The sequence below is a fragment of the Acipenser ruthenus genome, chromosome 16, assembly GCF_902713425.1.
Source record: "Acipenser ruthenus chromosome 16, fAciRut3.2 maternal haplotype, whole genome shotgun sequence".
Classification (NCBI taxonomy): domain Eukaryota; kingdom Metazoa; phylum Chordata; class Actinopteri; order Acipenseriformes; family Acipenseridae; genus Acipenser; species Acipenser ruthenus.
The window spans coordinates 23,034,358-23,051,975 of NC_081204.1; the positions used below are offsets into that span (position 1 = coordinate 23,034,358).

The window sequence follows — 17,618 nt, forward strand, 5'->3', positions numbered from 1 at the left end:
ACCTTTGCTGTAGGTCACATTTGATTCTGAACGACCGTACAACACATAAAGGGATTAGCTACTAGGAAGCAGTAACAACTTTTCATTGTTGGCTACATATTACAAATCGAACTATAACATACAAACAATGAACCAGAAGATCTTCAACAGAAGAAAATGGGGACCTGTGATAGTAGTAAGAGGTAAGAAAACGTTTCTTACAGCCTTGCTTAGCACTTCTTTAAGATCATAGTTTGTCATATTTTTTTAATATGCTTTCCCACACCTCTTACGCTTTACAATGTTTACCTACAGTACGCTTACCAGGCTTTTACTATGGGAAACTTTTATAAGGGAACACTCTGAATGGACTTCTGAAATCCAATACTGAGGCCAATCAGCGGTTTCCATAGGTATTTTAACTCGAAATGTCACTGCCTGAACACAAACTGGACATTGTATCCCACGAAATACATTCCCATTAGTATCTGTGCAAAATTTCTGGCATCTGATGCTCAGTTTTCAATGGCTGCTTCCAGGCCATATGATTTATTTTCACATGATTAAAGCGAAATAACTGGTATATTCTACATTTAGGCAGTCAGTAGACAGGGCCATGTTAAATTCAATAAAAAAATATGCATGTTCACTTTACATATCTCCAGGGATACACAGCACATAGACGACCAGTAGGCCATAAATTACTGTAACTAACGTGAAAAAAAATATATATACAATATTTATGACTTTTAAATACAATGGAAATGTTGAGTTTGTGTGATTGTAATGCACAGTATGTTTTGTAGTGTATTTCTACAAGGCTTTTTTTTTATGGCAGGCCCCCATAACACTTTTGCCACCTGATGGAAAGATATCAGATGCTGGCTCGCCCATCGAGGAGGAACGTGATCTTGACCCAGATTATACACCTGAAGCCAGCTCAGCCAAAAAAATGGGTACTTACTGTATCTGAGAATAGCAGCAGTGAAGAACGGAATAAAGCTAAAAGGGATAGTCCTTCCAAAAACTATAGATGAATAAGGCTAATACTGCATCTACTTCGTACTTCTTTAATATATGATTATAATATCATTTTTAGTGGAAATGTAAGCAGGGATGGAAATACAGTAAGACTCCCATTGCATAGCAGTTTGATCCATTAAGGTTTTACTAGGAGTTTAATAAGGCATACCTAAGCTTGTTACCTATACACTGGCTAATCACGCTCGTAGTAAAACCTGGAATAGGTGAAACTGCTGTGCAATAGGAGTCTTATTTATGTCCCCTGTGTAAGTGTTATTAAATGTTGACTAGGCACACACAAATCACTTCAGGAAGTTATAATAATAAAAGTAACAAACGTTTGTTACTTTAAAATGTATTTTAGTATTTTATAAAGGTTATGTTTGAGTGTTTGACAAATTTACACTTTCACAGGTGGAAAGCTTTCAAGCATGACTCACCCCTGGAATTTTTTATTTTTTTTTGATCACCGAAAAAGCCTGTAGTGCCACGACCAATCAGTGACAAATGTTTTGATGGAATTCATTACTTTTCTTCTCACACAGTCCGGTTTGAAAAATGCCATGTGCAGCTGTGCATTGTTACTGCTATCAAGCCTCGTAACTGCTTTACAAACTTCCATTTAAAAAATACGTTTGTAAAATGATGCTGATGCCTTTTGCATTTTCCCTCAGAAACTGAAAATGCAGAGGCTATAGAAAATACAAAGATAGGAATCTAAACCAAAGATCAGTGGTAAACTTGTTCCAAACAGCATGATTTTGACTTAGAACTGATTTATTTAACATGTAATAAAATTTAGTAAATATGGCTTGACACTTTTCATATACTTCAGGTACTATTTTTGCTGTTTAGATCATTTTATGAAACGTTATGTGGCTTGCTGATAGAGATGATTATTCTGTTTTTTGTGTACAAATGTTGGTTTTTGATACGTTCCGTTTTAGAAACATATTATTTAAAAGCTAAATATGCTGTTTAGGCTTCTAGAAACAAAAAATACACTGTGTATTTTACATTTATTACTTCAAGTTTAATGTACACAATTTGGAGATGTAACATGTTTTAGGGCAATGTGCACTGGAGGATGAAATTAATAACTTTTGCTAAAATTAACATGCTAAAAGAAAAAAAACTGAAATGTTTATTAAATACTGTTTTAAAAAAAACAATTCTGTATGTGTGACAGGGATAACCTGTCGCTGGTTCTTGCGTGGATGTGTGCTGTTGGGATGTGTTGCTAGGCAACCAATTGAGCAGGTAGGCTTGCCTGACGCTGAGCTGATAGGGAGGTCTGGATTGGCTGGGGGCGTGTCCGTGGAGGCTGCGCGCAGCTCAAAAGGCGTCTGCACCACAGCTCGAGGCGACTGCACTGCCATGCTGCACAGAGGGGCCGCTTTGTTGACATCGAGGAGGACAGCGTCCGCTCCGCAGGATTAACTGCTATGGAACTGCAAGCCTGTAATGGCTCTGCTCAGCCAGGACTGTCGTAAAGATCCACATTCGCTGGGAGGCCGGGACTTCGGGAGCAACAGCAGTAGGTTAGTTTTGGGGATGTGTTCCCAAACAATACAGACAGAGTTTTGTAGTGTAGAAGGATCCTGGAGCGTGACATCTCTTTTAATGAGGCTAGCGCTCGGCCTTGCGTGGCAAACTTCTAGTTTTTAGCTTTGTTGTGTTTTCTTGTGTGTATTAAATCTCACACTAGGGCTATCATTGCTGGTACCCTAGTGGCAGCACTTGTGTTGAATTAAATCTGCGCGCCTGTGCGGTGTGCCAACTCCCAATGTGTCCGACTCATTATTATTCAGTGACGACCCACACACTTAACACTTCCCCCTGTTACAGTATGCACATTGGTTTTGTGACCTTTTTATCAAGAGCTCCCAAGTTTAATAAAAAGAACTTTGTTGAATTGGAAGTCGTTGCTTTGATAGTCCAAAGACTAAATGGCAGCCTGTTCAACCAGCCTGTAATATAAAAGTACCACAGCCCTAGCCTTTGTTCGGGGAGGAGTAACGCCCGTCAGTTTCCATTCCTAACACCCTCCCACGCCAGAGAGCTGAAAATATTTCTAGATCAGGATTCTGAAGAAAGGCAATATAAATGATCAGATAGGTAAAATACAAGTGGTTTAAATGTAATGACAGGCTATACTATTTCAATTCAAATCTCTATGGCAGAAATGCATTATCACATTTTCATACTCTAGTTCCTTTTCCATTCACTTTAATTCTGCCCCTAGCACATTGTAACAAAAACATACAAGCATAATGTGCAATTACAGTTAACTGGCAGAACCCTAATATGTACAGCACATACATAGCAGCACATATAATTCAATGACTAGATGACATTCGTATTTAAATCACTGCAATTTTTTATCGCATTCCAGTAAATTCATTTGAGTAACATACAAAACGCTCCCCTGAGCTCAAAATAAACCCCAGGTATGCTGTTCCTATTCTTTTCTCATTAGTGTCTTTCTGTTTTCTTCTCCTGGAACACAGAAATCATTGAAAGCAGTAAGTATACATGACAAAAGGATCAAATCGGTTAGCTTTTCTCTCTCACTGAATTTCATCTCTAAACGGACTGAAATCATTTGACAGCGATCTGGGACCTTATTGAAGCACTAGTTCCCAAGGGAGAGGAATACACATCACAACCCCTGTCAGTGATATTGGTATGAACAGGTGCCTAATTAGCTGCCAGGGGTTAGAAACTAAACTGGGCCCAGCAGCACTGCTTTACGCATTGAAACCGAGAACAGCAGAACATGTCCCTGTTGCATTTCATCCAATACACAGCAATGCTTTGCATAAATCAAACTATTTCAAAGAAAAATACAATAACATGGTGATTTAGAATAGTATAGGGCAGGTTTTCAAAGCCCTTTACTCCAAAAAATAAATTACTCAATTTTTTCAAAAGGAGAAAAACACTTGCTAATGTTCCAAAAATAGAAATAAACACAGCAGGCATTTAATTTAAAAGCACTTTAACCAAATCTGGCTGTTTCTCATTTTACAGATTGAAAGGTTTTCTTTTTTTTGCCTTTTGAAAAAATTCAGTGACCTACACTTTTGAGTGAAAGGCTTTGAAAAGCTGCCCATGTGTCTTAACACAAGCAGTTATCTGGAAATAAATAAGATACTGCATTTACTTGTCTTTTAAAAAATGACACAGGTTGCGATAAAGCAAAGGAAACTGCGCTTTAATAACCAAGGGGGTAAAGTTCAGCCTCGTCTGTCTCCTCCCTTCACAAAGACACTTCATCACATCAAAGTGCATCAGAATCCATTAGTCCACTTCATACCATCACACACTGTTTGGACATAGCGTTCTACCTTCCCCAGAAGATGACTTCTGCACTAAAAGAAACCAACTATGTCACTGTGCAGGCTGTACAGCTATGGCCAAAAGTTTTGCACCACCTAGAATTGTAGGATTGAGACATCATTTAAATAAATATATATTAACATAGTTTATATCTTTTATTTAACATCATGTAATCAAAGAAACTACAAATGACATCACAAAAGTCTACTGGAAGCCATAACTGTAGTACAGTATTTCATGTTACATTATAAAATGTTTAAAGCTGATATGAACTGCACTGTACAATTAAAACTTTACTTCTCTCTTGTTTATTTAAAACTGCATTTAATTCACATACAACTCTACTCATAATGAAAGGACAGCCTCAAACAGAGTTTTGTGTGTGTTTTAATATCTTCTTCTTCATTATTTGATTTGCTGAGAACCCACTGAGACTTGCATCTCATTTTCATGGGGGCTGTGGAGTATGCAAATACCTCAGTCAATCTCTCATCTTACAATAAGCCTGATATATCTATCTAGCACCTTGCCAATGAAGCAGAGTGCTTCGCTTGCTCTTTCTTAACAGCCCTGTACAGTGCCAGGCAGGGCTGATGGCAATAACAGGATGTACTCATTCACTGTGAGTTACCAGCAGCTATGACTGTGTTATTTGGACACTGGAAATGGAGAGAGTGTGCAGAAAGACTTCTAGTCGAAATGTTTGTCATTGAATTTATTGAGTTTTTAAATTTTTTTATTTAGTATTTCTAAACAGAGGGAGGCTAACGGAGGAAACATAGTTCTTAAACTACAGCCCAGAAAGGTTCTCTCACAGTACTGCCTATCTTTAATTAGCTTTGCTATTCTGTGTGTCTTGTTCATGTAAATTGCAATACCCACCCCAATAGATGAATCCTGTACAGATTGCTCCGTTGTTGTTGTTGTTGTTAACATGGAGAGGCATCACGGGGGTTGTGGAGGAGCTGCAGGCAACAGCCTAATCCCAGGAGTGTTGCTCCTTCTTCAGTGACTCTGGCATTAGAATTGTGACGCACATTTCAGCTGGGAGCACTATTGCTAAAAGCCAAACTGGTATTGCTGTGAATTGCAAGCAGAAGAAACAAGCTACGATTTTTATAAGTTTTTTCATCTACAATTTAAAACACTCAGGGTATACAGTAATTTGCATAAAACTAATCTAATATATCCCCGTGTGTATTTCACATCACTGAGCTGGGTTACCGCCTATATAATACCACCTAGCAAAACACTACCCGAGCAAAATCATTCGCTTTCACGGAGATTCCAAGTACGATGCAGTTTGGATAAGCACACTAGCAACAGCAGCCTGCTGCCACGCTGACTGACCGAATTGGCAGAAGCAACACAACAGATTTTTATCCACGACTTTGAGAAAAAAAGAAGCTACAAAACATATATAATAGCTATAGCTACAGGGTGAATATACAGAAATACAAATATATATATATATATATATATATAATTCAATGACAACTGTTTTGACTAGAAGTCTTTTTTTCCATGTATTCAAAAGTTATGTACTTGGAGACAATAGCCTCCTTTGATAATACTGTACCACATTTAACTCCTGCAATTACAGCAATTCCCTCCAGGATTATGTGGTGACTGCATTTTCATCATCTCTTGCATTTTGTTTCTGTATAATATCTCGGATTGGGTTATTGCAGACATGGCTGAATATGTTGTATTTTTTGTCACATCAAATATTGCATTTTTTTTTTCTTTTGCATAATCCTGGATAATTTATCTAATTTAGTAATACAATCAAACAATGTTTTGACCGTGTTCTTTCGTCTTATAATTAGGACTCCTAACACACTTTTATTTATTTTAGACGTTACAGCAGTAGTCTGTTCTGGACATAATTTACAAACAGACATACTGTACACTGCGGAATGGCACTCAGAATAAAAGATTAAATAATGTAAAGCAAGGCTACGCCTTTTTAAAATGTATTGCATAACTGGCCCTTCTTTTACAAATGCATTTTAATGTAACTAAGCTCTTTGTGTTCAATGAGCTGCATTTTCAAATACCCTGCATAACTAATTATTTATGCTAACCTGGCCCTTGATGTTTTGAGTAGTGATGACCATTAAGACAATGGGATTAATGATAACTACCAAGAAAGGAATGGAAAGTCAAAACCTTATTCAGATATATACAGATATACATAAACTTTCATAAAGTAATTTGCAGATCACATTAACTGGATTATACTTTGCTTCTGTATAAATGTGGGCTGTTAATCAAATTTACTGTTGTACTGCTTAATCCAAGGGTGTGAAGCTCTTGGTTTAACATTTCACATAAAGAGCTATACAAATATTGTACTTGATGAAATGTATCTATAAAAATAAAGATCAATGCAAGATGTTTTGGTTGAATATTACTATTTTTTTTATTTTTATTAAGGCATTTATATTAAAAAGGTCAGGTCATATTATTTTATTTTTTATTTTTTATTAAGATTTACCATTTTAGATCAGGACACCCAAGGTAAAACCAGACAGTTGCTAATTATCCTGGTCTGTTTGAATAGTAAAGCTGCACAGAACTGTGATAATGGTAGCTGACCCTGACTAATGGCACACTGTGTCATCTCACTACGTGGTACGGGTTCCACACACCTAAAGTGTGCCTGAGAAGACACTACAATACCAAAAGAAATAGAGGTCAATTTGAATCATCTGCTCTTCATACGGTCCTAAAACAAAACCTCCTCTTTGATTAAACCCCTTCCCGATAATACAGACCTGGAAACAGGAAGCACATCAAGGGGTGAAATATACAGTTAACCCCTCTGCAGCCTCCCTCGGCTGTGTTCCATTCCCCTTTGTGTAGCCTCTATAGTCCCCATATTCGATTGTGTTTTATGCGTCCCTTCTTAGCTGAGTAACTATGGCATTCTATATATATATATATATATATATATATATATATATATATATATATATATATATATATATATATATATATATATATTGGAGACCACGATATCTGAGGGCACCTTCCAGCAAGGTTGTGATCAGAGCAAATGGTGGCCCAACTCATTATTAGGTACACCTAATAAAGTGGTCAGAGTGTGTCTCACAGCAAAGACCTAGTTACCTGCATACAGGAGATATATATATATATATAATTACCTTAGGCATAGCTTGAGAAAAATAAAGAGGAAAACGCTCGACAAGAGAATGCTAAACACACTATTCCCATCTGAGAGCACTGCAGTTAATAAAGAAAAAATGCATTTTTCATTGATAGTAGCATTGTAGATATAAATATTTAATAGGGCCGGGGGATACTGTGCTTCCCTTAAGTGTCTCACAGGTACTCCATGTTCCTCCTTGCTGCCTCAGCCTCCCTGTCACACACAAACACACGCACACACACGCGCACACTAATGACCTGAAGCACAAGCTCTGCTCTCTTGACAGCCTCTCTGCACTGCTCCATCACCCAGTCAGAATCCACCATTTTTTTAATGAATGGACATACCAAACCACTCCATTGTGTTCCCCAGGGTAAAATCCTTCTGTAAAGAATAAATAATAATATAAAAGAATAACAAAAAAACTGGCTTCAGTCCTAGCAGGCCCTGGCATTGCTCCAGCTGGGAGTTAGCAGAGTGGCTTGGGCACACTGGTAACAGGAATCAATTTGCGTCTGTATCTTCAGCAATGAGGTAGTGCACACCCAGGCGCAAGCTGTACGGAACAGCAGGTAAACAATGTAGAAAAACAAGTAAATAACACCACATTCTAGTCAAATAACCAGACCCCACAGGGTAAGAGCAGCCAATAACAGAATCCACACGGCAACAGATAAACAGATAACACGCCAGTACATCTCCCCAGTGTTTCAGCTCTCACTTTTAAGGTAGTAAACACGCGTTTGTATGTACAAACTCTAGGCCTAAAACACATTGTACATGTCCTCAAATTGTAGGTTATCAGCAGGTGCTGTGTGTGGGTATGTTTAATTTTTTGAATACACATTGCCTATGCACACACAACCACAAATTGAACAACCAATATGTAGCCTGAACAATTGGAAATGATGTAATGGTTCTGACAGTTATTGTATTATGTTAAAATTCTACACCAATTTTAGAAGAAAAAAATTATAAAAAAGAAAACAGAATAGACTTATAAAACAAATATATTTAACACAAACCTTATCTGTAATAATACCAACAACAACAACAACAATAATAATTCTATGTAATTAAATGCTCATTAGACAGTATGACATTTCACAATTAATGACGCTTTTGAATCACAAACTAATTTTTCTATAAGGACAGTTAAAGAAAAGAGATTCATTTATTTTTCACCATCTGCCTTCATTTGTGCTTAATTACCATCAGAGAGAACATTATAAACTGACAACCATAGACACCCCACTAAATACCTGCTTCTTAGATATCTTCTGACAAATGTACATCTGATGCGAGTAACAGGCAGACTGCCATTCATTTCACTGCAGATTTGACCCTTCATTTAAATTGCTTGACAGCAGTACAGGCAGCCCATAAAAATGTATCAAACACAGGTGTTCTTCAAAATGTGTCACCAACACATCTAAGGGCAAAGATAAGTGTTTAGAAACACACAGCTTGTTACAAATACAAATCAGCTACATGATTTTGTGAGCTTAACAAATTCAAAGAGTACATTATACTGAAACTAAATTCCTTTTTCTCCAATACGGATTGTTTGGAAATATAATTTGGTTTTTTTTTTTCTCAGCACAAACACTGCTTGAATTATATTCACTGGAAAAACTTGCCATGTTTGTAGTATACCTAAATACACTACAGGGTTATATTACTGTAATAGAACGTATCTCATAATGCACCGCATGTGAAAATGTTGGCTTTGGAGGCTGGATTGTAAAAACGATTTACTACAAAGTAGGGCTGATACGATTAAATCAAAAATCGATTTTTCAATTCCAATCCTCATTATATACATTGATATAAATACTGGATAATCGATTCAATAATTACATTTTTGTAACGCGCATAGTTAATAACATTATTTAAGTTTATCAACGAAACTGCACCAAACGCCCTGCCTTGCTATTTACAGTATTTCTGTCAAAGACAAGCAGTGGGCGTGCTCTTCTTTTCTCGCTCGTGTTAACTAGCACCTGATTTGCTGGTCCCATCCTACCAGCCAATCGGTTTTGGAAACGACAACAACACTTGAAAGCTTCCTGTTACCTGGCAGAGTTCATTGGTGAAAAAAACAATAAAGAAATGTACACAATTCTGTGTGCACTAGGACCGGGCCCAACAGAAATGAAATACGAATAACGTTCCATGCAAAAGCTGCCTCATGGGCAAAAGAACAGTGAACAACCTCCTCCCAACATGTTGATATAAGCGACAGACATTATTGCTGTGTTCTGTGGCCAGGAAATGTGTTTTGTGGAGTGTTGTTCTGTTGCGATTACTGATCCCCTGACAACCGTGACAGCTACTCAGTTCAGTGGGATATTTACCAGGTTTTCACCATGTACCAGCTTTCCAGTCATTTTGATTTCCAAGATGCTACAATCACTACAGTGAGAAGTGCCAATGAGCAACTTTCTCTTTCAGTTTCTAGGAAACTATAAAATAATAACTTCAGTATCCTTTAATACTGTACGAGGTCCATTTGTATTGTATCAGTGTATTCCCCTGCAGAAACCAGCCCACCAGCAACAACAACACAATCTAATTGGAAAACATACTGTACAGTGGCACTGATATGGGGCCATTTCATAAAGCTTTAGCATGCCAGTAAGTACATTAAAGCCCTATGTATTTACTGCTGTGCTAATGCTTTATTCATACTGGCCACAGTACTGCAATGGAATCACTGATATATCTGATATGTGAAAAAATGAAAAATGTAACCAGTGTTGTCTTATCAATAGCTAATTCCACAATAAACTACAGATAGTCTTTTTGCAGTGCAGAATTAATATAGTGCCATTGATCTTAATCAGTGTCCCAACACTGTATACCACTATAACCATCTATGGAAGATAAATAATCTGGTCATGTCCAATTTTCTTCTGGACACTTTTGGCTTTTCCTGGTAAATGCTAATGAATTCGAAACAAACTACTCTCAATTACAGATCAGGTTTTGAGTTGCAGACTTTTATGTATTTTCTGTGCTGAACAAACCACAAATAATGTGGCAGTACATTAACAATTGGTTTTAATAGTACACTCATGTGTCAACATTTACTAAAGCATGCTCCATTCCTGCTACCAGTATCATTAGGTCTACCTCATGACCAAAAATGCCAAAATGACAAGACCTTGCCAATGGCACTTTAAGGTTTTAACCACAATCTTGCTACAGTAGCTATGGTACCTGGGGTACTGTGGTCTGTTACTTTCATAAGCCAGTTGGGACGCATTTCAGATTTCAGTTGGCACAAACTAGCAACACAGATGCACAATGCATGCTCTAGGGACAGCTAGTTCCAAAAAGGAAAGCTTGATAAGTGAGTGCAAATGTGAAGAACGGCGATCTGTGAGCAGATTTATTCTTACTGGGCACTCTGGGTGTAGAAATTCATTTAAGAATGAAGGCTGCATACGGTATAATGGTCTACATACATAAAACTAACAATGTAGACAAAGACATAGCCCTAACCAAATGACCTTCAATGGCAGCAGCGTTACTAAAATTGTAATGCAATGATTGTGTGCTAAAGGGCAATGGTAGCACAAGGGTTATAGGAATGTGTTGATATTCCAATGGCATGAACCATTACACAATGGAAATGTATTGCTATCAATACTGGATGAAAAAAAGTTTTGTTTAACGGAACAACATCTTTGGGTAATAAGTTGTTTCAGACACACAATCCCGTAACACAAAATGTGCATTTGCCACACATGAATCATGTATTCAATTTAAGAAAACAATACAATACCTGACATTCTGCGTAACACAGGCTCCCAAGATGTAGCCTTCGTTAGCCTAATAAATCGCAGGACAGAACTAATGGAAAAATAGGTTGGTATGACCTGGATTGTAATACTCTCAAGAGCTTGCGTTAGTGAACGTCAATTACAAGCTTTATCACAATTCAGAATTTTAGGATCAAGACATAAAAAAAAAAAAAAAATACTATATCAACATAATTTAGATCTTTTATTTAACACCATGTAATCAAAGAAACTACAAAATGATATTGCAAGTGTCTACTGGAAGCCATAATAGTAGTACAGTGTTTCATGTTAGATTTTGAAATGTCAACTTCTGTCAGTTTTTCGTCAAGTATATGGAAAACTACAAAGCGGTATGCAATTCAATATGTTAACGTAACATTATTCAGCAGGTTTCATTTGACTTCATGAAGCAAAATGTGTTAATTCTATAGGGTGACGCAAAACATTGTGCCAGAGCTGTAGATATAAAATGACATTCTGAATGTACAAGAGTCTTCTATACAAAGTGAATGTCTGTCTGATATTAAGGGCTCGACTCTTGCATCCTTGCCTCTGGGATCTTGTTCTTCCCACTAGCTCCAAAGCTAAGACTGTCTCGTGTTTAGATGGAGCAGCTCCTGTTGCCAAGCTGGTATGAATCCTATATGACCCTGGGTGTGATATTCATCTTATTACAGAACCCAATCACAGAGATGTCAACATTGTTCGTTTTTTTCATTCAAGGACGTGTCCAGGAAATCAGAAAGACAATATAGTTGTTTACTAATTTTAAAGCATGAACAAATGTCAGAGCTTATGAAAGAGTCCCAGTATGCCAGTGTAACAAGCTGGGTGGGAACCAGCCACTCTATCTGTAACAGCAGGGGCTGCTCTCTCTTTAGCAGACTTTGCATTAATATGGTTTGAAGATGAATCCCACTTGTTTTAGCATGGCATTGGTTCCCTTATCATTCTTATCCAATGTATCATTCTAAGGGGGTCTCTTCCACAAACCTTCAGCGCCAAATGAGAAGAAAGACGTTCCCTCTTCAATAATTATTCGCCGAGGGAGATAAAAAGCTTTGGATTATTAAAGTGAGTAATTGTTTTCCACTGTCTTCAAGCGCTCTTCCTGAATTCAAAGGCGTCTTGTTTTGCTTTTGAATGGCAGAGCTGTTGCTGAGATTCAGGCTTCACTGCACAGAAGAAGCAGGCAGCCCCAGGTTACTCAACTCTAACATGACAAACAATAGTTTTCAATTAACCAAATCCTCTACCTGGTCATGTGTTGTATACTTTAGCATTAGGGGTGGGGAGGTGAGGGGTTGATCATGTTAGCAGCACAGGTTTTTAGCTTCTTTTCTAGGTTTTCAGCTCTCCGCTACAGTGGCAGCGGCTCATTTATAAAAAAAATATCATATCAAAATGACAAGTTCAAAAATTATTATATGATTACATTGTGATACAATTCAAAATACAAGCACGTTAAGTACACCGTTACGTTTTCTTACATTATGCAAATAATATGATCCTAAAAATAACTTTACTAAATACATGTTGTTAATGTTCCTCACAATCACAGAACTGTGTGCAAAGTGCATGTCCAAAATGTCAGTAAATGGTAACTACAGTACATGTAGTTAATGGGCATTTACTTTGAAGTGTATGCCCATGTTGTGTAATAAATCTCCCCATGTCTGGGACACGAACATGGTCCATGGGGCCCCAAAACGAAGGAGTTCCTGCTGCTGTAAAAGCACCAGGCTCTCTTAATGGAGCAGTAGAACACGCCTTTACACCACACCATTCAGACAGTGCATTGTGTACACACACCAGGATGCACCACAATTGATTTTACTGTGTCACCCACTTACACTCTACAGTAAGGGTGTAATACACATGATATTTCTGTTCTGTCACTGTTACACAACAGGGAATCATAAACATCCCGTATTGACTACCTTGCACTTTAGCATGCATATACTTTAGCATAGAAATCAACCAGTCTTTGTGGGATGTTCTGCCTGGCTGGTCTTGGGTCCTCTTTGGCCACATTGACATCTCCATTCTAACTCCTCTGAGGTATGCTGCAATGGGGTTTAAATCACATGAAGAAAAGGCAGCATCACTGCTCGTCTTCCTGAGGAAATCATTATTGTACAGTACCTTACTGTAAGTCAGGTTTTCCTGTGAGTTTTATCAAAGAGTAAGTAGCAGGGCTCCAAAAATATAGCAGTACATGTCTCAATGTGTTGCTACAACTGTTTAAATAACATACCTGTCATTTTTTTCTTTTCATTGTTAACATCCCGATAACTTTTTACACTTAAAACTTTGAAGTCTGTTTCAAAGCTCTTTTCAAAATGTCTGCTCTGGTGCAGTGTAAGGATTATTGCCCACATTGTCAAATGGGTAACACAGCAATAACAATCCATGATGTGGTACGGAACAGAAAAGTCAGAGCACTTGCTATGTTTTTTTTTTTTTTTTTTTTTTTAATTCCTCTTCCTGCAGGGATTTAGAGGACAGATCTCAAACTCCACTGAACATAGAGTGGACATTTTGAAAAGAGCTTTGAAACAGACTTTAAAGTTATAAGCGTAAAAAGTTATCAGGATGTTAACAATGAAAAGAAAAATTACAGGTACATTATTCAAACAGTTGTAGCAACACATGGGGACGTATAATGCTATATTTTTCGGAACCCCGCTACTTACTCTTTAAAGATGTGTGGCGTGCCTAATTAAACTCACACTATTATCTGGATTAGCCCACACTGCTCAGCAATCAGACTCTTTAATTGTGCTCCAGAACACCGTCTTCTAAAACATACAGATTTACAGCCAAATTTGGAATTTACATTGATTGACAGTGCATTTGCCCATGTGTGACGTATTGTATAATTCATATATCAAAGGAATAAGTATTTTGTAATGAAGAGGGTCTATAAAATCTAAGTGGCAGCAGATCTAAATATAGTGGCTGTTAAAATATTTAAAATTGAGCCTCTTAGGGACACCCATGCACGGCTAGAGATGTTGTTTGTTCATAACCTTCATTTACACCCAAACATCCCTATTTTAGTGATCTAAACAACGGCGGGATTTAAATTTCCCACCAATTAGACCAACTGAATAGAACCCCAGGATGCTGAAGAAAAAGTCACTTCCTGCATTAGAATATCTGTTTAGTTTGAGCTGTGAGATTGCTCTTGTTCTATTCCTAAGAGCAAGCTTTGTGCAAGCTCTGTACCCCCGGGAGAGCTCTTGCTGCTGGGTGGTTGCTGGAGTGAGATTGCCTCTGGCAGAACTCCACAGGGGGCACCCTGTGCAGTACCTGCTGTGTGCAAGCCCGTAGAAAACCATGTACTGCTTCACCCTTTGCATGTATAATATTTGTAAAAGATGAGATAGGTTTGGTATCTGGGATTATTATTAAGATGTTTATGGCTGGTTTTACAAACCCAGAATAGTGCTAATCGTGATCTGTCAAAAGCAGTTGCTAAAGTATGATATAGAACCTTTATTTTACCTTTGCTGTATCTCAAAATAGATATATTTTAAATGTAACTGATTGTTTTGATCATTTTTATTCACACATTTAATTCACCTGGGCAAAATACATTTCTCAACTTTTACTCAGGAGAAACCGCTTTTCTCGCTGTGCATCAGATCGTGCTCCCTCCTGCAACAAAGCTTGCGTGCTTTGCTCGGCTGACGTCTCGGAATAAAACAGTTTGTAAAAGACATTGCAGGAATACATCCACCACAGCAGACAGCAATGGCGGTCATGTGCATTACTGTAAACTCTTTAGCTGCTTTAAACTGCAAGAAGCTTCAACATTTCGAAGTCAGATATTTTAGTTTCATTTGCCTCTAGCTTTTTATTATGATGCTTGCACTCATTCTTATTGTACTTACACACATGCTTCAAGAGCTGCTCTTCAATTCCAGGTGCTCTCCATAGCTACATGGTACTGAGGCTAGATCAGACACTTTATCTAGTGATCTGCTCTTTGGCTCAAGTGACCCTTTTGCTTTTCTGGCAATACACTAGCTGTGCACTAGATGGTGCTGGCGTTTACTAATATAAAGTCAACTGAAGAGCAGCTCCTGAACTCACAGTCAAAGAACCTTAACAGACTTATAAATAAAAAGAATATTTGAGGAATTGGAAGAAGCATTCAGAATAATTGCACATCATAATGGAAGGGGGCAGTTAAAAAAACAAAACATAAAATAAGCTACTAATTAAATTCCAGCATTTCCAAATCCTATCATCATAAAAGGCATAGCAGTACAGTTATAGATGCACAGTTCTGCATGTTCTTTGTAGTCTCCATTTCTTTTTTTTGAAACTCAGAAGTTCGCCATTTGCACACTGGTTATGAATGTTTCACTGAGAGACTCTGAGTAGACAGAGGATTACCACTGAGTGGCATGCATTCCTGTATCTGCACTCAAGGGAAATAACCTGTTAATCCACTGCACACTATTTCATTTACTATAATCTTGGCCACTTCTAGGATGATATGAAAAGCTTCCCAAGTGATTCAAATATCAACAAGGAATCTCGATTTAAAGATCCCATCATCCCTTTTCTTTCCGCAGAAGAAACTCAGCGTGTACCTGAAACTGATTGTTTTACACAGAGGTGGGTAGACCATCACCCCCTCACCTGTAATTTTATAAGAAAAGGTTGCAACCTCATAAGCCCGTGCAAAAAATATCAGCTCTATTTGTGTTTCAGAACTGACAGCAATGATCTCAGCATAACCAAAAACAGTACTTGTGGGGAAAAATGTTTACATTTGTTTTATTATTCTCAGTAAACCACGCTAACATTTCTTGTTACTACTATAAAGCTAAAAATACATTTGCAGAATGTAAACTAACAGGACTGTCAACAAGGGTTTCTTATTAAGTGCGTTGAAAGATTAAACTCTGTAGGGTGTCACTAAATATTATAAGAGATGTCATGCCATGATTACTGCTAAAATAAGAGACACTCTACACACAACGCATTAACTTATAATAAATCACAAAACAACAAAGATTGTACTACGAAATTTTTAAAAAGTGTTGTTTTATAACTTTAGAACCATGTTCTGTGTTCTGATACATGGGATTACATTTATACACAAGATATACTGTTCAAATCCTTAACAGGGAATGCCCGATTTCTCACATCTTGTGAATGTATTTTAGTGTAAACAGGATTGTGGGGCACGTATTCATAAAGGAACAGCTCAATTTTCAGTGCATCAATTGTTTTTTCCCCCCAAAGCACCACTACACCGAGATTAGTCACACCCTCCAGCAGTATCGATTGTTACACAGACCCCTACAACTCTTGCCCAGAAGAGTGCCCTAACAACACAGCTGCTGTTCAAACCAAGACCCACATCAGGATTAAGAGATTTTCTGACCACCAGCGGAACTGTTCTTTTCGCTCAAGGAGGAAAATATCAGCTCCCAGCCAGTTTCAACACCTGTCATACCATTGTCAACAGGATGGGGCCACAACAAGCCAGACTGCCTCTCATTAGATATGATGAGTCTGCAGGAAATTCAAAGTGAAGCCTGTTCTCCAGAATGGCTCTTAGTCATTGCTGAAACATCAGTGCTGTAATTTGGTCCTTTGATATGGAAGCACCCCTCCCAACCAAGCATCTTCCATCTGCCTTCTATCGAAGTCCGTCAGATCTGTTGTCTTGTATAACAAATGAATCAGTGATGTGAGAGACATTTATAGGGTCATATTCTAAGAAACAGTCAAGTAAACAAACGTTAGCTAGTGCTTTCTTCTGTATACTAATTAGGAACTGTATAGAAAAGTGATTATTGCTAAACTGTATACAGCTGCTCAGAGAACCATACCCAATACAGTATGTATAATTCTGGATTGAAGGCGCCTGCTTTAGTATCCCAGTACAACAAAACAGAAGAGTTTCGAAAGTACCTTACGTAAATGAAGTACTAACTACAGTTATCGTATTTTGTCATACACTTGTACTTACTAGAAGAACGAAAGTCATTGTATTTTTATCTGCTCTTAATTGTATTATTACTTGTACTGTGATTCTTGAAATGTATTTTTGTTTACGACTGCAAGTTGCCCTGGATAAGGGTGTCTGCTAAGAAATAAATAATAAATAATAGTAATAATAATAATAATAATAATAATAATAATAATATCATTTAGTGTGCGTTCAGTAACCGCCATGGGCCAAATGGTACCTAAATAACCAAGGATAAAAAAATACAGCATTACACAATTGAAGCCCACTGAATAATATCCGCCATCGTTTT

The 17,618-nt window shown here is 37.6% G+C and overlaps 1 protein-coding gene across 3 annotated transcripts in view; it reads right to left on the minus strand.

The window, feature by feature from the left end:
• The window catches only part of LOC117412577 (neurite extension and migration factor-like), a 93,936-nt gene that overhangs the window by 31,195 nt on the left and 45,123 nt on the right, over positions 1–17,618 (minus strand). The window contains exon 2 of one of the 3 annotated variants that reach the window (XM_058989081.1): positions 5,227–5,424. The exons of the other annotated variants lie outside the window; for them this stretch is intronic. The gene's annotated coding sequence lies outside the window, so the exon portion shown is untranslated. The remainder of the gene's footprint in view (positions 1–5,226; positions 5,425–17,618) is intronic. 3 annotated transcript variants of the gene reach the window in all.